Genomic DNA, 20354 nt, shown 5'->3' on the forward strand with positions numbered 1-20354 from the left:
TCACTTTTTAAACCTCATCTTCCTACCACATCACCCTATCTCTCTAAAGATGCTACTACCTTCCGTTAAAAATCAGCCTCTTCATTTGACCATTGTGGATCTCAGCAGACAGCAGTCGGTTCTCTGGCCAACAACATTTGATGATGAATAATACAGTGAATTGGCTTGTCATCTGGCATCGTAACTTTCACGCATGCCAATACGCCTTCCCTTTGTCACGGGCACCATCTGGGTATAAAACCATGTGGAATTTCCAACAAATGGCATATGATAGACATGTGTGATAGAAATCTCTGAAGCGAAAGGCTGTGGGGAATGAGAGGGGTCATGCATGCTGACAGAGAATCATTTATTCCTTGGTTCATTCATTCAACAAACATTTACTAGTGCCTTACTATAACCAAGCACAATGCCGGGCACTGGGCATTTAGTCTCTCTCTTCATGTATCCTGTAATTTGATGGAGGTAAACAATAAATAAAAATAAATAATGGATAACTACTTAAATAGATAAGTAGATAGAGACACCTACAGTTGCTGTGAGTTTGTTATAGACCAGAACAATTCAATAGGGAACACAAAAGAGGTAACAATTACCAAGTGCCTGTTAGGCCCCGGTAGTCTTTTGACATGTTATGTATGTACTGACTAATTTAATGCCCACAACAGTCCTGTGGAGGTAGGTGCTATTAATACTTTAACTCTCATTTTGCAGATGGGAAAACTGAGGCACAGATTGGCTCATTGTTTTGCCCAAGGTCACATGGCTAATGGTGAAGCCAAGATTTCAATATATGCAGTCTGACTCCAGAGTTTTTAATCAGTGTGTTTTGTGCCCCTGATAAAAGGATGCCAGTCTAAGAAAGCACCATTAAAGCTGTTCTGGTATCTTTCACAAATGCATAGCACATACAGGCATTTTATAAATATGTAATGAATGTATGAGTGGATTAAGGTATACATATATCTGTATATTCTTAAAAATTATGTCTAGCATAAAATGCGCTGTAGTGAGTCCTGCATTATCCATCCTCATTTTTTTTCCTTTCTGAGTATTTGAGCTATTACCAGCTATTTCAGCCAAAACACTGCTGCACTTTAATAAGAAAGGTGAAATGCAATAATTAGACAGAGCTCATTAAATCAGTTAAATGATTCTGAAGTAGGAACCAGAGAACCATAATTTACTGAAATGTTTGAAGTATTAGTATGCAGTGAGAATAATAAAAATATGAAGTGAAATTCTTACAAGATCGCTGCAAGAAAAAAGGCAGTGGATCATAAACATAGAAGTACCAACGGTGTATTTATTGCGTTTTGTTAGCACATAAAGCACTGTGTGTTTAGCAGGAAGTTAAGCACATTCAGAGTCTCAGGAAGTGTGTGTGCCCTAGAGGTTTGTAAGGATCAGATGCTTCTGAGTTGATTCCCCATTTCAGAATGAATCAGCAGGCAGGTGTTCTTCAAACCAGTTTTAAATGACATCTTTGTGAATCGGAAGCAGTGGGTCTTTGGAGCAAATTAGACTCCTTTTTTTTTTAAACCAGCCCATCAGCTTCAAGGTTAGACTGGTTTTTTTTGCCACCTCATGGAAGACCCACATTCTCCCTAGGTAATAAGAGTAGAATCTACCAAGTACGCTGGCTCTGATTACAAGCGTGTTTTTCCAAACCATGTTTGAATCTTAATGGCCAACTTTGGTCCTCTCAGTAATTAATACCCTGAAGATATCCAAATACTTGTTCTGCTTACAGGATATTTAACCATGTCAGATGAAAGGGGAGAATTTGACTGGCTATATATTTATTGAAATCTTCAAATCCTGTAACATGATTAATTAGCCCATCAAATGTCCGCCTTCCATGTTCAGTCTTCGTATGCTGAGGACACATTGTAGCTCTTCCCTACTTTTTGGCTAACCCCTACTTTAAGGCTCAGTTTAAATGTTGTGTTCTCAGAAACCCATGTTAAATCTCAGACTAGACTAGTTTTTCCTGTATTTTCCCATCTTTCCTGTCCTTTCTGTTAGTATAATTTGCATAATCATTGTTTAATGCCTCATGCTCTGTGAGCATAGACTGTGTCTATCTAGTTCACCATAGTATACCCAGCCCACATGGCCCAATGTAAAAATCTAATCAATAGTCATGTAATGAGCACATGTATCCTAGAAGCTAATGAGCTCTATTTGACTCCATCTATGAGAGCTTTCTGGGCTCTGTGGTGTAATTTTTGTTATTAATTTGCCATTTGCTTACAAACTCTTTTAGTGTGAGTTCCTCCAAAGCAGAACCTGAGACAGTATCTTGGGTGCAGGAAGCTATTTTGGGAGAGGAGATTCCCAGGAAGCAGGAGAAGGAAGTGGAGAGAGTGAACAAGAGATGGAGAAAAGCCAAGAAAGATGGCTTCTATGGGCAACAGGGGCTCCTGTCTGCCAAGTCTGCAGCCCAGAGGCTGAGGCATTTATCCACTGCTCCCCATTGTTGAGGGCTGCCCCTGGCGGGTGTTACCTCCTCCTAAAAGCAGAGAGACAAATGGTGGAATAATGCGGTGGGAGCCGTCCATATTGCTAGAACTGTCAACCTCAGCTAAGGCTGAAATTAGGGAAATGTGATTGTGGGGACAAGGGTCGGCTACTAAGTCAGAAAACTTCTTTTCTAAATACACTTTCTAGTCTAGATAGAAATGGTAAACTGTGCTTCAGAAATAATTCAGTGGACTTTTTAAAACTTTTTAATATAAAGAAAAACATCCATTCTGTTTGGAGGACAACATAAATAATTTGGGGGAAAAAAAAGTGGCACAAGATTTTAACACTTCAGCCTTGGCCATGTTACCATTTTAGTGGAGGGCAGTAATGACAAGCAGTGTGCCGAAAGGGACACACTCCCAGGACCCCAAGTAGATGTTCAAAACCTGGTAGAAACATTGTTGCTTTTTTTTTTTTTTTTTTTTTTTGGTTCCCAAGTTTCATTCAAGAACTCATACAAAATATTCTGGATAAATGAAATTTAATCCTCATCTTCCTCCTCTTCTTCGTCCTGGTTAATCTGGAAGTAATGTAATTTGTAACTGTCTTTGCTGTTAGCAACTACGCACAACCAGTCACGTAAATTATTCTTCAAATATTTTTTGGTGAGATATTTCAAATACCTTTTGGAGAAAGCACCTCAGATGTCACAGTGATCTTGCTCTTGCTCCTTTTGATGGTCGCCACCCCTCCACCAAGGTTCCCAGCTTTTCCGTTCACTTCGATCCTTTCTTGCAAAAACTGCTCAAAATTGGCAGCATCCATGATTCCATCTTCTACAGGGTGGGTGCAATCAAGAGGAAACTTCAGAACCTGCTTCTTTTTTTTGCCCCCCTTCGCCACAAGCTTTTTCACAGGTGCCATGGCGGCAGTGGAGTTAACATTGTTGCTTTTTATGTAGACTAACATTTTATTTTCTCTATCTTCAATATAACTTATTTTCTCTTTTTCTTATTAGAAAAGTAAAGCATATTTATTCTGGAAAATTGAGAAAATACAACTAAGAACAAAGAAGGAAATAAAAGCCATTTATAGTTCCCTTACCCAGATACAGCCATGCTAACAGTTTTTTCCTTTCAGTTCTTTATCCAGACATTACAAAAATATAACCGTTCTGTTCATACCACACTTAAAATTTTGCTTGCTGTGGACATTTTTCTATACTGGTAAACATGAACAAATAATTCCCTACTTTTTTTCTTTTTTCTTTGTTCCTTCATTCCTGTCTTTCTTTTGCAAAAACAACTTTAACTTTTCATGGTTACAAAAGTAATACATGTTCATTGTTAAATACACACACGTGTGTGTGTGTGTGTATGTGAATTAGACAGCACAAAAGGAACTTCTACCATTTAAAGCAGGAGTCTGCAAACTTTTTCTCTATAGGGCCACATAGTGAATATTTTTAGCTTTATGGGCAACACAAACTCACAAACTGTGTTGCAGCTGCTCAACTGTGCCATTTTAGTACAAAAGCAGCCATAGACAACATGTAAAAGAAAGAGTGTGGCTGTGTTCCAATAAAACTTTATTTAGTGAGTCCAGGGTCTAGTTTGCTGACCCCATCTAGGGGAAAGCACTAATAACGTACAGACACATGCTTTTTTTTTTTTTTTTTTTACAAAAATGGAATCATACTACATAAACTGTCTTGTATGTATTTAAATATTCATTTGTGTCTGTTGTGTGCCGGCTCATAAACAATGGTGTATACAGTGGTGAACAGGACAGACAAGGACCCTGCTTTCCTGGAGTTTACTGCAGGAGACACGATTAACATAGTAAGTGCTCTGAAAGTAATGAGGGGGCTGTGATGGAGAAAAATCAGCTTTCTAGTGTAGCATAACTTTTGCAACCAATCTCTTCTTTACGGGCATTTAATTTCCTTAATTGTTTCTATTATAGACTACACTGTCATAAACATTTTTGGGACTAAGCCTTTATGAAAAACCATAATTTTTCCCTTAGGCTAAATTCCTTGAAATGGAATAGCTGAGTCAAAAGGCATATGAATTCTTTTTAGTCTTTTGCTGAGCATGATCAAACTACTTTCTAGAAAACGTATATCAACTTACACTTCTACCTCGGCTGGCGTTTTTTTTGTTGTTGTTTTATTTGTTTGTTTGTTTTCTGTTTTTCTCACTTCCTTTGTGCAACGACTTTGAGTTTCATGAATTGACAAAGTAAAATGAAAGTGTCATAAATCTTAGCTGTGAAACGGAAATGAAGAGATAGGGAATCATATCATATGAGGGAGAGGAGCCCTGTTTCAGATGTTTCGTCTCTGGGGGCATCCTGTGATTCAATCCCTATATAATAGTTGGAAATAAATCTCAGAAATTCTTTACAGATACTAGGCACCAGTTATTAACTGCCTTCACTATGTGCCAGAAACTAAGCTAAGCCCTTGATGTGCATAATCTGAATTAAGCCTCAAAGCAAAATGGAACTGATGTCAAGTCGTTCTGATTTAAGCCTCAGAACAAAATGGAAGTGAGAAGCTACAAATGGCCAGGTGATGGTGGAACAGGATCCTGAACCCACAGTAGAAGTCTCAAGCTGCCAGCCCTGTGGTTTGTTTTCTTTGGCTCACATAGTAGGAGGCAGCACAATGTTTAAAAATTTATTAACATAGTTAAAAACATTAAAAAATTGGAAAGTGTCACATAAAATCCATAGTTAAAACTTCGGAAAAATTAAAATACCTAGCCACACTTGGGGTCACATTCCTACTTGCTGTTAGTTGGGTAGAGTCAGGGAGTATCTCCTTCTACACACGGGACAGGAGTTCCTATGATGATACTATTGAACTGAGATTAAAGCCCACTCAAATTCCTCCTTCTTCATTCCTACTGTTATCACTGGGGATACAGCAGGAGAATGTGTTCTGCCTCCTCATCCAATCTACTTCTCTTATTTATTTGATTGCCCTGGGCTGTGGGATGGTATAGGCCTGAGGAGGAGGCAGACCTGGGTCCAGCCCACCACTGCGATCCTGCTTGGGTCCTAGTGTGGGGGACACATCAATGCTTGCTTAGGTGAGGAGATACCAGGTTCTTGTGGGGACTCTTGTTTTCTAGGCTTCTGCCTCCCTCCTTTCACATCCATTTTTCTCATTCATCCTTTATCCATCATCTGAATTTCTTTCTGGTACATATCACTGCACCTTTCTTGGCCACATGGATTGCCTTTCTGCATTTCACCTTAGAGAATGCACTTGGCTAGGACCTGCTCTCAAAGGGTCAGGTCATCATCTCCTCCTTTTTCCAGTTCCTCTCTGCCAAATGCCATGCCTCCAGCCAGGTCACGTGCCCATCTCTCCCCCACTGGGAATCCATGACGAGACTGGTCTTCTACAGGTAATATTCCTGGGATTTTTTAAACTTGACACTCTCTGTGTGTCTCCCTAGGCTAGAGGACAACTCTGATAGTCCTAGTGGCTTTGAGAGCCAGAGTTTGGCTAGCTCCAGGAATCACTTTGTATTTTATTTATTTAGAACTGTATTATGCAGCCAAGGAGTCTGCTTTTACATACATGTGGTTTCCAGGTACCAGGCGCTATGCACGGTGCCAAGTCAGAGGGTACCAGAGAGCAAAGGACAATCTGAGAGTCTGAAGGTGCCATCAGAGAGTAAGGACCAAATGCAAGAGTATGACCCCTGCACGAGGAGTAGATTCAGAAGGTCCCTGACACAGAGCCAGCCAGATGAAGGAGGCTTCTATAAGGTGCTGCAACACAAGACACTGTACATAGATACAGCTTGTAAAAACACCAAATCAGGTCTTTTAATGCCCATCTACTCAAGCCCATCTCTTCACCTCTTCCCTAAGCCCACCTGACTGACTGTGTCTTCAATAAACTCTCCCATCCCCACACTTCTGGAATTGTGTTGTCCAGTATGGAAGCCGTTAGCCACACATGGCAACTGAGCATCTGAAACATGGCAAGGCCAAATTGAGATGTAGTGTAAATATAAAGCACACACTGGATTTTGAAGTCTTAGTAGAAAAAATAGAATGCAAAATATTGTATCAATAAACTTACATTGGCTATATGTAAAATAATAATGTTTTGGCTATGTTGGGTTAAATATATTACTAAACATTCTATTTTTCTTTTTTACTTTTATTAATGTGGCTGCGGAAATCTGAAAATTACACATGTGCCTCTCATTTGTGACCCATGTTATGTTTCTGTTAAATAGTTCTGTTGTAGAGTACTCCCTGACCTAGCTACATGAAATGTGCTTCTTTATGAATTTGCTATTTGCTATATATTCTCAGTCTCTAAATAGGTGTAAGACAAGACTAATGTCTAGTTTCTCTCTGTTTCATCAGTCTCTGCCCAAGTGTCCCTTTTTCTATTAGAGATCCAATGTGTATTTCATAATGATTCTTTCATTCACTTGACAAATATGTGTTGAACTCATACTCTGTGACAGACTTCCCTGGGAACTTAATAAACTTTAACTCAATACCTAGCATAATCCTGACAGGGTAGAAATTATTAGCTTTGTTTCATAGATAAGGAAATTAGGGTAGAAAATATAAATGACTTGCTCAAGGTCACCCACTTGGTAAGTGGCAAGAAACGATTTCACTTTTGTCCAGCTCCGAATCACATGCCCTTTCTACTTAAGCATGCCAATCCTGTTGATCCTTCACCTCTGTCCAGTTGCTCCCTCAATACTATCTTCTTCTTTGTATATACACACTTATTACAATGCTTGTTAATAGTCCATCTTTCCCAGTAGACTTCATGTGAGGACAGAAACTATTCATCTTCCGATCACTGTTGTATCCCTAGTACTTTGCACTGCCTGGCACTTAGTAAATATCGGGTGAACATATGAAGGAATAAATGATGATACCTTCTTCCTCCTACCATTATAAAGTTTGTGTTGAATTCCATTTTCCTGGAGAGGATACAAATTAGAATAAAACTCTACAGCTATCTCTCAGCAACTCAGTGTCTCAACAATATTGTAAACATTTGTTTTGTATTTTATTTATTTAGAGCTCCATTAGGCAAAGAAGAAATCCATTTATGTGAGAGTCTGGGAAAGAAATCTCTCCTTCCCTGCTTGTCTCTCTTTCTGCACATTATGTTATCTCAGACCAACATGACACAACCAGCCACCTGTCTTTTGTCAAAAGAGAATATGCATCCTCGCAACAGCTGTGTGCTGGCTGTTGCCAGAGCCTTAACACAAAACTGGGACTGGTGGGTTTTTAAAATTATCTTGGCATAATTTTTTCATTATGGAAGTGATCTCTGAATAGGTTGTAACATGCCAGGACCACCTAGTGGTTATAAGAAGGAAACCATCTCACCCACCAGAGAAGAAAGGCAGCCTGGCATGGAGAGAGGATTGCTGAGCTACAAACCATAAGGAATGGTTGCTAGTTTCAGTTTTGCCATACTCCGTACTCATGGATGGATAAGCCATGATACCTCATTGCTGTAAACCTTATTTTTCATACCTATAAAGAGAATACATTAAAATAAACCAGGGAGGACAGCACCATGGCTTGTGTACCACCCTGCTGTTGCCACCTTCCACTGCAGACATTCCCGATCAATCACAATATACTCTTCCATTGATCCAGGCTACAGCTTCATAAACCTTATCACAGCACTTCCTACAGCTATCACCCATCAGTCACTGATCATTGCCGGGCCAACAGTTCTTTCTGGAGTCTCACAAATGTAGGGAGTGGTTTATTGTTTGTTTGTTTTGGTGTAGGATAGAAAGAAAAGAGATCACAGCAGGACATTTTTTAATTCTCAAAAACCATCCCTACTTTACTTGGAAATCAGGCTATGAAGACATCACACATCATCCTCTGAGATTCCCCTGATGTGGAAAGGTCCTTGGGGCCCTGCTGGTTCCTGGAAGCACTGAAAAGGCAGAGGCTCTGAGAGGAGGGAGGGAGCCACATTCTTTCTGAAGCTCTGCTAGAAGTCATCATTAGGATATGGCTGCAGCCTTGTACATAACCTAAAACTCTGAGGGATTAGCTGGATTGTGGGAATTTCTTCTTATTAGTCAGAGCCCCAGTGTGCGGCTCTTCAGATCACTGTTTAAATTTGGACTTCTCTGGAAAGTTTGATTTAGTGGGAAGGTCATCAGAAAATGACTTTTCATGGCAAATGTACCATCAGATGGAAAAGGCCACAGAACTGGCTTACTTTTTTTGTTGTTGTTGTTCTGTTGTTGTTGGATTGGTTTTTTTTTTTTTTTTTTTTGGAGGGAGACTTTCACTCTTGTCGCCCAAGCTGGAGTGCAATGGCACAATCTTGGCTCACTGCAACCTCCGCCTCCTGGGTTCAAGCGATTCTTCTGCCTCAGCCTCCCGAGCAACTGGGATTATAGGCGTGTACAACCACGCCCAGCTAACTTTTTGTATTTTCAGTAGAGATGGGGTTTCCCCATGTTGGACAGGCTGGTCTTGAACTCCTGACCTCAGGTGATCTGCCTGCCTTGGCCTCCCAAAGTGCTGGGATTAGTGGTGTGTGCCACCACCCCCAGCCTATTTTGTTTTTCTGAGACAGTGTCTCACCCTGTCACCCAGGCTGGAATGAACTTGGGCTCAAGCGATCCTCCCACCTCAGTCTCCCAAGTAACTGGAACTACAGGCCTATGCCATCATGCCTGGCTAATTCTTTTCAGGCTGGTCTCTAACTCCTGGGCTCAAGTGATCCTCCTGCCTGGGCCCCCCCAAAGTGCTGGGATTACGGGCATGAGCCACTACATTTGGCCTGAGCTGGTTTACTTTTTTAAAGCATGAAAACGTAAACATAAATAAATGTCTGAAAGTAGATAATCATGATGGCTAATGATTATTGTCTGCAGGCATTGTATGAGATGCTTTACAAATTTCATCTCACTTCATTCTCACAACCTTGAGAAATCAGTGACCTTGTTCTCCCCATTTTACTGGCAGGGAAACTGAGGCTGAAGAAGGTAAAGTAACTCCCACGCCCACAAGCTTGCCAAGCATGGGAGTCAGGATAAGGAGCCAAATGTGTGTACTCCAGAAGCAGCCCTCTTAGTTTCTATATCATAGTGCCCTACTAAAAGTTTGAGTGATTATCTTAAAGTATTGGGATTAACAATTTTAAATTGTTAAAAATTGGTCTAACAGTTTTTCTTTGTGCTTTTCTGGGTTTTCCAAAATTTCTGCATTGAACCTGTATAACTATTGAAAACAAAACAAAACAAAAGCCTTAGGAAGAAAAATCACAAGACTAAGAATTTAGAATCTGATTCAGAAGACCTGGATTTCACATTCAGTCTTTTTAGCTGGTTGTCTGACCTTAGGCTGATCATTTCACTTGTCTGGGCCTTGGTTTCCTTGTCCAGAAAATGTGATCATAGGGCTGGATGATCTATAAGATTCCTTTTAGGATGGAAGTTATACACATTTATTTGAATGGGAGCTAGGAGGTAATATCTAGATGCATTCATCCGCTTTTTCACCTCCTGGCAAGTGATGATTATTTAAGAGTCAACTCTTTTGGGTTATGTGGCATAAAACACTTGTAGCTTAGTGCTCCGGAAGCAAAATAAGCTCCTTTTTAAAATCAAAACTGTAAGGTTCTCAAAATGAATGTATTAGAACACAATCTTCATTGTCATCATGCAAGTCTTCATGCAGGACTTGACTTTTTAAATACAGTTCATTTCTGTCATAGATGTCTATTTGGTTATCTAGTCTAAATTTAGTGGTTGTGTGGTATGGAGGTCTTTGAGGTAATGTTAGAGTTAAAACACATGGTATCTTATTAAGTTGGTTGCATTTATAGATCTTGAGAGGCCTTGGGGTGATAAAAATCTGAGTTATGCATTGAATTAAACAGTTATATAAAGCCTGTTGAATATTAATTTTGTAATGATTCACCTTACAGTTTTACGAGGCTAGATATAAAAAGATGCTGTGAATAATTGAGCCCATCGTCTGTAAAATGAAGTCTAGGGAATGGAAATAAAGAGAGCAAAGCCTTTTCCTTCTTTGCTTGCTTCTACCTGAAAACTCAGCCTCCCCAGTTTGTTAGAGCATTGCATGAATGTTTACTAAAAAAATTCAAGGAGTGTATACTAAAGAAAAAATTAAAAATGTGGGCATTTTGACCATATTAAAGTTTTCTTTATTCTTTATAGTCTGAATGTTTTATAATTTTTTCCAGGTTGCATTTTTCAAAATTGTTTCTACAATAAAACAAATTCTTGCATGAGACACAAAATTATTTGTATCTCTTGTCTCTCAAATTGCCCTTTGCAGAAGTTATACAAATGAGCAATAAGCCCCCAAAAATGATGCTCAACATTATTAGTCATCTAGGAAATGCAAACTCAAATTACAGTGAGATGCCAACTACTTCATAGCTATTAAAATGGCTAAAATGTAAAGACTAACAATGCCAAGTATCAGCGAGGATATGGAGCAACTGGAATTCCCATACACTGCTGGTGTAAATATAAAATGGTAAAACCACTTTAGACCATAGATCTCAGTTTTTTATAAAATTAAAAATTCCTGGATCATAGAATCTCACAATTCCACTCCAAAGTATTTACTGAAAAGCAATGAAAATATATGCCCACAAAAGATTTGTATTGGGGCCAGGCGTGGTGGCTCACGCCTGTAATCCCAGCACTTTGGGAGGCCGAGGCAGGTGGATCACCTGAGGTCAGGAGTTCGAGACCAGCCTGCCTAACATGGTGATACCTTGTCTCTACTAAAAATACAAAAATTAGCTGGGTGTGGTGGCACACGCCTGTAATCCCAGCTACTTGGGAGGCTGAGCCACGAGAATCCCTTGAACCGAGGAAGCGGAGGTTGCAGTGATCTGAGATCGCAGCCTGGGCAATAGAGTGAGACTCTGTCTCAATAAAAGGAAAAAAAAAAATTGTATTGGAATGTCCATGAGAGTGGCATTTATGATAACCCAAACAGGAAAGAATCCAAATGTCCATCAGAAGGTGAATGGATAAACAAATTGTGACATAGCCATACAATAGAATACTATAAAATGAAACAATAAAAAAGAACAAACTACTAATATGTGCCATAACATGGATGAATCTCAAAAACATCATACAAACAAACCAAAAGGAGCCAGAGACACAAAAAAATTCAGACTATATGATTCTATTCTTATGAAATTCTAGAAAAAGTAATACGTCATGTCAGAGAGCAGATCAGTGGTTTCCTAAGGGAAGGACAGGAAGTAAGTAAGAGAGAGAAATGAGCACAAAGGGATATAAAGGAACTTCTTAAGAGAGAAAAATGTTTTGTTATCTTCTAAATACCTTGACTTGATCACTACACATTATATACCTGTAACAAAATTTACAATGTATCTCCTAAATTTGTTCAAAAAAAGAGAAGGATTCCATATCTTGATTGTGGTGGTGGGTAAGGAGTGTATATATTTGTTAAAATCTGTTTAACTCCACACTTAAAATGGGAATATTTTATTGTGTATATATGTTATACCTGAATAAAGTTGATTTTTTAAATGCCTTCTTCAATATCTTTCTTATTGGTACATTAGGATCTCTAGAAGATGATCTTATAAGATCTTGATTGCAAATCAAGTTTCTGGTTATTTACTCATTATTGATTGCAAATCAAGTTTCTGGTTATTTACTCATTATGGAATCTTGAGTCTCATCTTCACATATATGAAATAGGTACAATAACTACATTTGGCCAACCTCACAGATTTTCCCTAAGAAACAAAAGAGATGATGAGTATATAAAAGAGATTTATAAATTATGATACTGTGTAGAAAATTGGCTGTCACTACCACTCTGTAGCTCACTGTGCAAGTCAGGGTGGAATTCCCTTCATCTGACACCCATTTAAAACTTCAGTTAGTTGATCCTCTCATTTGAGCCCCAGATGAACCACCCCTATATTGAATGCCTGGCTAGAACACAGAGTACCTCAGCAAAATTTCCCTAGCATTAAAAAAAAATTCTACCTGCTTCAATCTGTGTGACATGTGGATCAACCCACTCAGACTCTGAGCCCTTCACTTCCAGCAGTCACTACCTACACAATCATTCCCTCAAGAAGCACTGTAAGAGTCATCTTAGCTTGTCAATGAGGCTTACATTTCATTTGACTGATGTCTCCAAAGGGTCTTATGTTTTCAGAGGAACATGTACTATGTCAGAGATTCTAAACTAGTTGTGGGGTGACAATGAGGATATTCATAGAGAGTGAGATATGTCTCTTCTGCAAATTAACTTGTCTTCCAAGCAACAAACTGAGTTTTAACTCTGAGTAGAGGGAGAACATTGAAAAGTTGGGTTCTAATTTAATCTAAAATAACACATGGCCGGGTGCGGGTGACTCACGCCTATAATCTCAGCACTTTGGGAGGCCAAGGTGGGCTGATCACCTGAGATGAGTTCAAGACTGGCCTGGACAATGTGACAAAACCTCATCTCTACTAAAAATGCAAAAATTAGCCAGGTGTGGTGGTGTGTGCCTTTATTCCTAGCTACTAGGGAGGCTGAGGCAGGAGAATCAGTTGAACCAGGGAGGCAGAGTAAGCTGAGGTCACACCACTGCACTCCAGCCAGGGCGACAGATTGAGACTCCATCTCAAGGAAAAAAAAAATTTGTAGGCCAGGCACGGTGGCTCACGCCTGCAAATCCCAGCACTTTACAAGGCCGAAGCGGGCAGATCATGAAGTCAGGGGTCCGAGACCAGCTTAACCAACATGGTGAAACCTCGTCTCTACTAAAAATACAAAAATTAGCCAGGCGTGGTGGTACATGCCTGTAATCCCAGCTACTCAGGAGGCTGAGGCAGGAGAATTGCTTGATCCTGGGAGGCTGAGGTTGTAGTGAGCCAAGATCACGCATTGCACTCCAGCCTGGGTGGCAAAGCAAGACTCCATCTCAGAAAAAAATAAATTAAATAAATAAATAAATAAAACACATGCATTTATTTGACAAATAGTCACTGAGTATCTACTATGTGCATTGTCCCAGGCTATGAGGATGTAGCAGTGAACAGGACAAAGCAATATCTCCCTCCCCTTGGAGGTGAAATTCTAGTGGGATGAGAAAACCATCAAGCAAATAAACAGTGTAATTTCAGGACCAGACAGAAAACAAACAGGAGTAGAGAATAACACAAATGTAGCTTAACACTATTTAGGATATAGTGATCTGGGAAGGTCATGTGAGTTGAATTGGAATTACGAGGTGGAACCAGCTATGTGAAGATCTAGAGAAATAATGATCCAAGCAGTGACACAGCAAGTGCCAAGTCCCTGCAGTGAGAATGGGCTTGACCCATAAGGTGGGAAAAGGAGGCCATTGTGGGGTGTATTGAGAGTAAAGGGAAGACTGGCATGAAATGAGATTTCAGAGGTAGATAGGTATCCACATAGGAGCTGGAGTTTAAGTTTCAGTCTATGTAAAATCAGAAGTCTCTGAGGAGTTTTAAGCAGGGGGTTTGATGAATGAGAAGTGGGATGATGGAGAGGAAGAATATATAGGTTTATGTCCTGAGCAACCAAGGGGTGGCAGGAATCTTTCTTAGGAGGCCACCTGCAGTGATTGGCTAGGGCGTCTGCATCCTTTGTCTGCTATTAGAGCAGAGACCGAATTGCTCTGAAGACTGGAATAGCAGTATTTGTAAATATCCTGTGACGTGAACTCTGGTTGTAAAGAGTTCTGTGATTCTCCAGACATGCTAATAAGTGGGTGCTGGAAATGTCGTGATCCTCTAATCACAACCTTCTTTTTATGAGCCTTTTCAGCAGACACCAGTTCAGGGCAAGCTCCAAACCCTTTCTGGCTGCTGTCATTTCTGGCGGGTATGTCACTCATACGCATCACTCTCACTGCAGCGGGAGTGCTCGGAGGAGTTTACTTTGGCTTTGCGAAACTTTTTGGAAGGTGGCCTATTTTTGTTAATTGTGGCTTAGGAATTACTTTGTCAGAAATTTTGGAGCCCAGGAGTCTAAAAAATTACAGAGTATTATTAAATATTTAAGAATTGCTTAATTTCTCCATGTGGTATGAGATTTTGGCTGAAATTGGATCCTTGGGCTATTTACGTCTAGTTTAGCATTGCAGAGCCAGTTTTGCCTATTAAAACAAGTTTGAAAATTGTTTAAAACAATCTGGTGGAGGCCGGGCGCGGTGGCTCACGCCTGTAATCCCAGCACTTTGGGAGGCCGAGGCGGGCGGATCACAAGGTCAGGAGATCAAGACCACGGTGAAACCCCGTCTCTACTAAAAATACAAAAAAAAATTAGCCGGGCGCGGTTGTGGGCGCCTGTAGTCCCAGCTACTCGGGAGGCTGAGGCAGGAGAATGGCGTGAACCCGGGAGGCGGAGCTTGCAGTGAGCCGAGATCGCGCCACTGCACTCCAGCCTGGGCGACAGAGCGAGACTCCGTCTCAAAAAAAAAAAAAAAAAAAAAAACAATCTGGTGGATAAGTGTGTGTAGAGATTTTGTTGTTTCTTTATGTTTATGGAGATGAGTAGTGAACTTAGCACTGAAACAGAAGCAATCATCTTACCTTGTGAAAATCCTGCTTGAGTAATAATGGGAAATGTTATCTTTTAAAATGTGTTGGCTATTTTCTTCTCCATTACAAACATGATATAAGTTCCTCCTAGAAAATTTGGAAGGTATGGGGTGAGAGTCAGGCGTAACCTAATCACACAGAAATCCATGAGATATTGAAGTCTCCCATAAAATGATAGAGCTGGAATGCACTTTTACAACTATGTGGTTGAAAGAATAAAACAACTTTATTTCAATAATCACAACACTTCTGATACCAAATGTGTGGGTTTTCCACACTAAGCAATCAGTTCTCCAACTCTTCATACACCAACTGGGTGTCCTTAATTCAATTCAGTTCAATTTTGATTTCACAAAATCGACCTGAAATTAGCATCAGACACTGTAATCCCCCAAACGGGTTCTTCTTGCCTGCTATACAGATAAACTCAATTCACTGAGACAGCATTATTGCAGTAAAGAAAGAGTTTAATTAATGCAAGGCTGGCCAAGCAGAAGGATTGGGGCTATTACTCAAATCAGTCTCCCCAAAGAGGCTAGGGTTTTTCAAGGATACTTTGGTGGGCAGGGGGCTAGGGAATGGGGAATGCTGATTGGTTGGGAGATGAAATCATAAGGGTGTGGAAAATGGTCCTCGTGTGCTGTCAACCTCTGGGTGGGGGCCACAGGTCCAGCCGAGTCCCTGATACCGGGTGAAGTTAGTCATCAAAATGCAAAAGTCTGAAAAACATCTCAAAAGACCAATCTTGGGTTCTATAATAGCGATGTATCTACAGGAGTAATTGGGGAAGTTACAGATCTTGTGAGCTCCAGAACAATGGCTGGTTATTGTTTTAACTGTGCCTACATCTTAGCAGAATTCAGGTAAGTAATTCGAACCTTGTGGGCTTTCATTAGTTTTACAAAGGCAGTTTAGTTTGCAGAAGGGCTATTGTCATTCTTGTTTTAAGCTTACACTATAAACCGAATGCCTTTGAAAGTTAGCTTGGCCTACACCCAGGAATGAGTGAGGACAGCAAGTGTGTGTTGCTGGAAGCAAGATGGAGTTGGCTGTGTCAGATTTCTCTTACTGTCATAATTTTGCAAAGGTGGTTTTAGCCTCACAGGTTAAGGGCTCAGGCCCATAAGACAACCCCCATTTCAGACGCCATGTGCAAGTCCTGGGCCCCCTGCACTTTTGACCAACTTAACTACAAATTAGGGGTTCCTATGACCGCCTGCTCATGTTTGACAATTAGCTATAATAGCTCATAGAACTCAGAGAACCACTTCACTTACCAGTTCATTAGAAAAGATATTATAAAGGATGCAGACAAACAGCCAGATGAAGATGTTCATATAGGGTAAAGTCTAGAGGGGTCCAAAAAGCAGGATTTTCTGTGCCAGTGGAGTTTGGGGTGTGCTGTTCTCCCAAAAAGTGAATGCATTCACCAGGAGGCTCTCCAAACCCCATTGGTCACGGTTTTTATGGAGGTTCCATTAATTAGGCATGATTGAGTACATTGTGGCTACTGGTGATTGAACTCAACCTCCAGCCTCTCTCCCCTCCCTGGAGGTCAGGGGGTGGGACTGAAAGTTCCAACCCTATAATCACATGGTTGGTTCCTCTGGCAACCATCCCCCACCCTGAAGCTGTCTGGGGCTGGAATCCCCCAGACATCTCATTAACATAAACTCAGATGTGGTTGAAAGGGGCTTATTAAGAGTAACAAAAGATGTTCCTCTTACCCCAATCACTCCGGAAGTTACAAGAGTTTCAGAAACTCTGTGCCAGGAACTGGGGAAGAACAAATAGAGATTTCTTATTCTATCACAACATCATACTGGCCCACCGTCTCATTTTGCATATAAAGAAACTGGCCCAAAGCCACTCAGAGTCTAGAACCCATTTCCTCACTACCAGTTTTGAGCTGTTTCCTGATTGTTTATGTGGCTTCATAAGCAGGTCCGGTTCTCAGGGCCTCAGTGGAGGCACATGGATCCGCTATGCCCTCTTCTTGGGCAAAGGGGACAGGACATAGCAAGTCAGTGGGTGCACATGTGGCTCCATCTGCCCCCTAGTGTTTGGGAGGCTGCATCGTCTTAAATAAGGATGACATTAAATTGCCTTAACGTAGGTGAGTATTTCTCATAAATGGTTGTTGGACTACATGTGTTAGAATAATCTAGGGTGCTTATTGAAAATGAAGGCTGCACCTCTGGTTTGTGGAATCGGAACCTCTAGAAGTGGGATTGACAATCTGCCTTCTTAACAAATTCAGATTCACTTAAAAATAACACTTTTTCAATAAGAATAAAACTTCTTGGCAGGGCATAGTGGCTCATGCCTATAATCCCAGCACTTTGGGAGGTTGAAGCAGGAGGTTCACTTGAGGCCAGGAGTTTAAGACCAGCCTGGACAACACAGTGAGATCCCATCTCTACAAAACAATTAAAAAAATTAACTGAGCATGATGGTGTGCACTTGTAATTCCAGCTACTCAGGAGGCTGAGTTAGGAGGATTGCTTGAGTACAGAAGTTCAAGGCTGCAGGCTACAATTGCATCACAGCCTGAGTGACAGAGTGAGACCCCATCTCAAAAAAAAAAAAAAAAAAAGAAAAGAAACTTCTTTGTTGAATCATTCAAATTGTGTAATCTAAGATAGATTAGCTAGCTGGGGATTTGTAAATGGATAAAAAGTTTCTGGATTTATGCAAATAAACTTAATAGCCATCTCTTAGGAGTAGAAATGGGCCGAATAGACAGTGGCACTTTCACTGTTCTAAGCCACTTGGAAACATGGTATGCAGAACATAAATGTGTTTGGAATCCCTTTTATAAGTATTTCTGCAGTTAAACTATTTCTTCAAGAGACTAGAAATGTCTTACATCATTATTTACTGCTAATATATGCGTGGCCAGTGGGAGAAAGGAAATACTCCTTTGTTGATATAAGAGGACACAGGAGGAGCAACCGGGGGCATTGGGGGAGATCCATGTGAGTTCATTTTTCCACTCAGTTATCCATTCAGCTCATATTCATTGAACGGTTGCCACGTGCCAGGAATTGTTGTAGGTTCTGGGGACACAGAAAAGAACAAGACAGCAAGTCCTCAATCATGCGGAGCTTATGGTCTATCATGGGGAATGATACACCAATAAAGAGTTCAAAGAAGATAAATTCAAATAGTGGCAAGTGCTGTGAAGAAATGAAGAAGCTATGACATTATGGATGACTGGAGGGCTACTCTCTGGTGGGCAGGGATGGTTTCTCTGAGAGAAGACATCTGAACTGAGGCCCAAACAGCAGGAAGAAACTAGCCATATGCATATCTGGGGAACAAGATTCCAGAAAAAACAAAGCCTCAAGGACAAGTGTCCCAAAATAAAATGAGCTTGGTGTGTTTGAGTACATAAAGAAAACCACTCCACTCTCACTGCCTCACTTGACTAACCTTAAAAACAAACAAAAAAAAAGTAAAGAAAACCACTGTGGCCAAAGCTTAATGACTAACAGAACATACAATATAAGTCCGGGAGGAAGATAGGAAACCATGTCCTATAATCATGCTCCAGTATGGAGTTTGAATTTCATTCTAAGTGTAACAGAAAGTCTCAGAGGAGCTACATTCGGGGAGGGGTGATTTGCTATCTTCAGATTTGGGTTTGAAAAAAATCACTCCAGAGCTCAAAACCACTCAGAAACTCAGAGTAAGTTTTAAGAAAATATACATCTGCTTCAGGAAAAAATGGTGATTGTAAATTATTTTTAAAAGAACTAAAGAAATGACAAGAGATACCATATACGTGGAAGAGGAAGATCAATATCATGAAATGTTGAGTATTTATAAGTATTTATAAATTCATTGTAGTTCTAAGCAAAATCCCCAGCATTCTGAAATTTGAATGAAAATGTAAGTAATCAATAATTTTGTTGTTGTTGTTGTTGTTGACAGAGTCTCTCACTCTATTGCCCAGGCTGGAGTACAATGGCATGATCTTGCCTCAGTGCAACCTGTGCCTCCTAGGTTCAAGCGATTCTCGTGCCTTAGCCCCTCAAGTAGCTGGGATTACAGGTTTGCATCACCACACCTGGCTAATTTTTTTTTTTTTTTTTTGAGACGGAGTCTTGCTCTGTCGCCCAGGCTGGAGTGCAGTGGCCGGATCTCAGCTCACTGCAAGCTCCTCCTCTCGGGTTCACGCCATTCTCCTGCCTCAGCCTCCCGAGTAGCTGGGACTACAGGCACCCACCACTTCGCCCGGCTAGTTTTTTGTATTTTTTAGTAGAGACGGAGTTTCACCGTATTAGCCAGGATGGTCTCGATCTCCTGACCTCATGATCCGCCCGTCTCGGCCTCCCAAAGTGCTGGGATTACAGGCTTGAGCCACCGCGCCCGGCCAGTATTTTTTTTTTAGTAGAGATGGGTTTTCACCACATTGGCCAGGCTGGTCTCAAGCTCCTGGCCTCAAGTGATCCACCCACCTCGGCTTCCCAAAGTGCTGGGATTACAGGCATGAGTCACCATGCCCAGCCACATTCAAGAATTTATTCTAAAGCCATAGATAGTATTATTGGTGAAGGGTAATTGAAAAATAGATCAATAGGACAGAAAAGAGAGCCCAATGTTGAACTAAACAAATATGGTTCTTTCTATATGATATAGGATGCTTTAGAAGTTACAGAGGAAAACATAGTATCAAAAGTAATTGGTATTGTTACAACTGAAAGCCCATAAGAAGAAAAAATCAGATTCCTACGTCACACTTTGTACAAGAATAAATTGTGAGATGGATTAAAAACTTAAATATAAGAAATAAAAATGTAAAACCTTTAGATGGGGAAAAAAGGAATCTTAGAATAAAGTAGATTTTATAAACTAGAGACTCAAAAATCACACTCAAGATTGGATGAATTTCACTATATCGAAATGTATAATTTCTGCATAGCATAGCACCATAAAATAAAAAGACAAGCAACAAACTGGTAGAAGGCATTTGCAACCCCAAATAACTACCAAAAGCAAGTTTCCAGAATCTCTAATGAACTCCTACAAATCAAAAAGGGAAATTTAAACTACCCAATAGAAAAATAGACAGCTTATTAACAGGCACTTCCACAAGGGGGAGACATGAATGAGCAGTAAAAATATGAAAAGGTTTTCCACAGTGGTAATAAAAGCAGGAAATGCAAGTTTAAAAATCATAATAAAACTGCATTTTATGCCCGTCAGAATAGCAGAAATTCAAAAGGCTGACAGTGAGACTTGGCAAAGAAT

General features: G+C 40.4%; 1 protein-coding gene and 1 pseudogene across 2 annotated transcripts in view; one reads left to right on the forward strand and one right to left on the reverse strand.

Moving 5' to 3' along the window:
• The window catches only part of FRMD4B (FERM domain containing 4B), a 361154-nt gene that overhangs the window by 75173 nt on the left and 265627 nt on the right, over nucleotides 1-20354 (forward strand). The gene's annotated exons all lie outside the window — the stretch shown is intronic.
• Nucleotides 2935-3393, reverse strand: LOC101012557 (annotated as a pseudogene). Its single transcript, XR_643634.4, has one exon. The product of XR_643634.4 is annotated as a 60S ribosomal protein L22 pseudogene (transcript).

The sequence above is a fragment of the Papio anubis genome, chromosome 2 (assembly GCF_008728515.1).
Source record: "Papio anubis isolate 15944 chromosome 2, Panubis1.0, whole genome shotgun sequence".
Taxonomy (NCBI): Eukaryota; Metazoa; Chordata; class Mammalia; order Primates; family Cercopithecidae; genus Papio; species Papio anubis.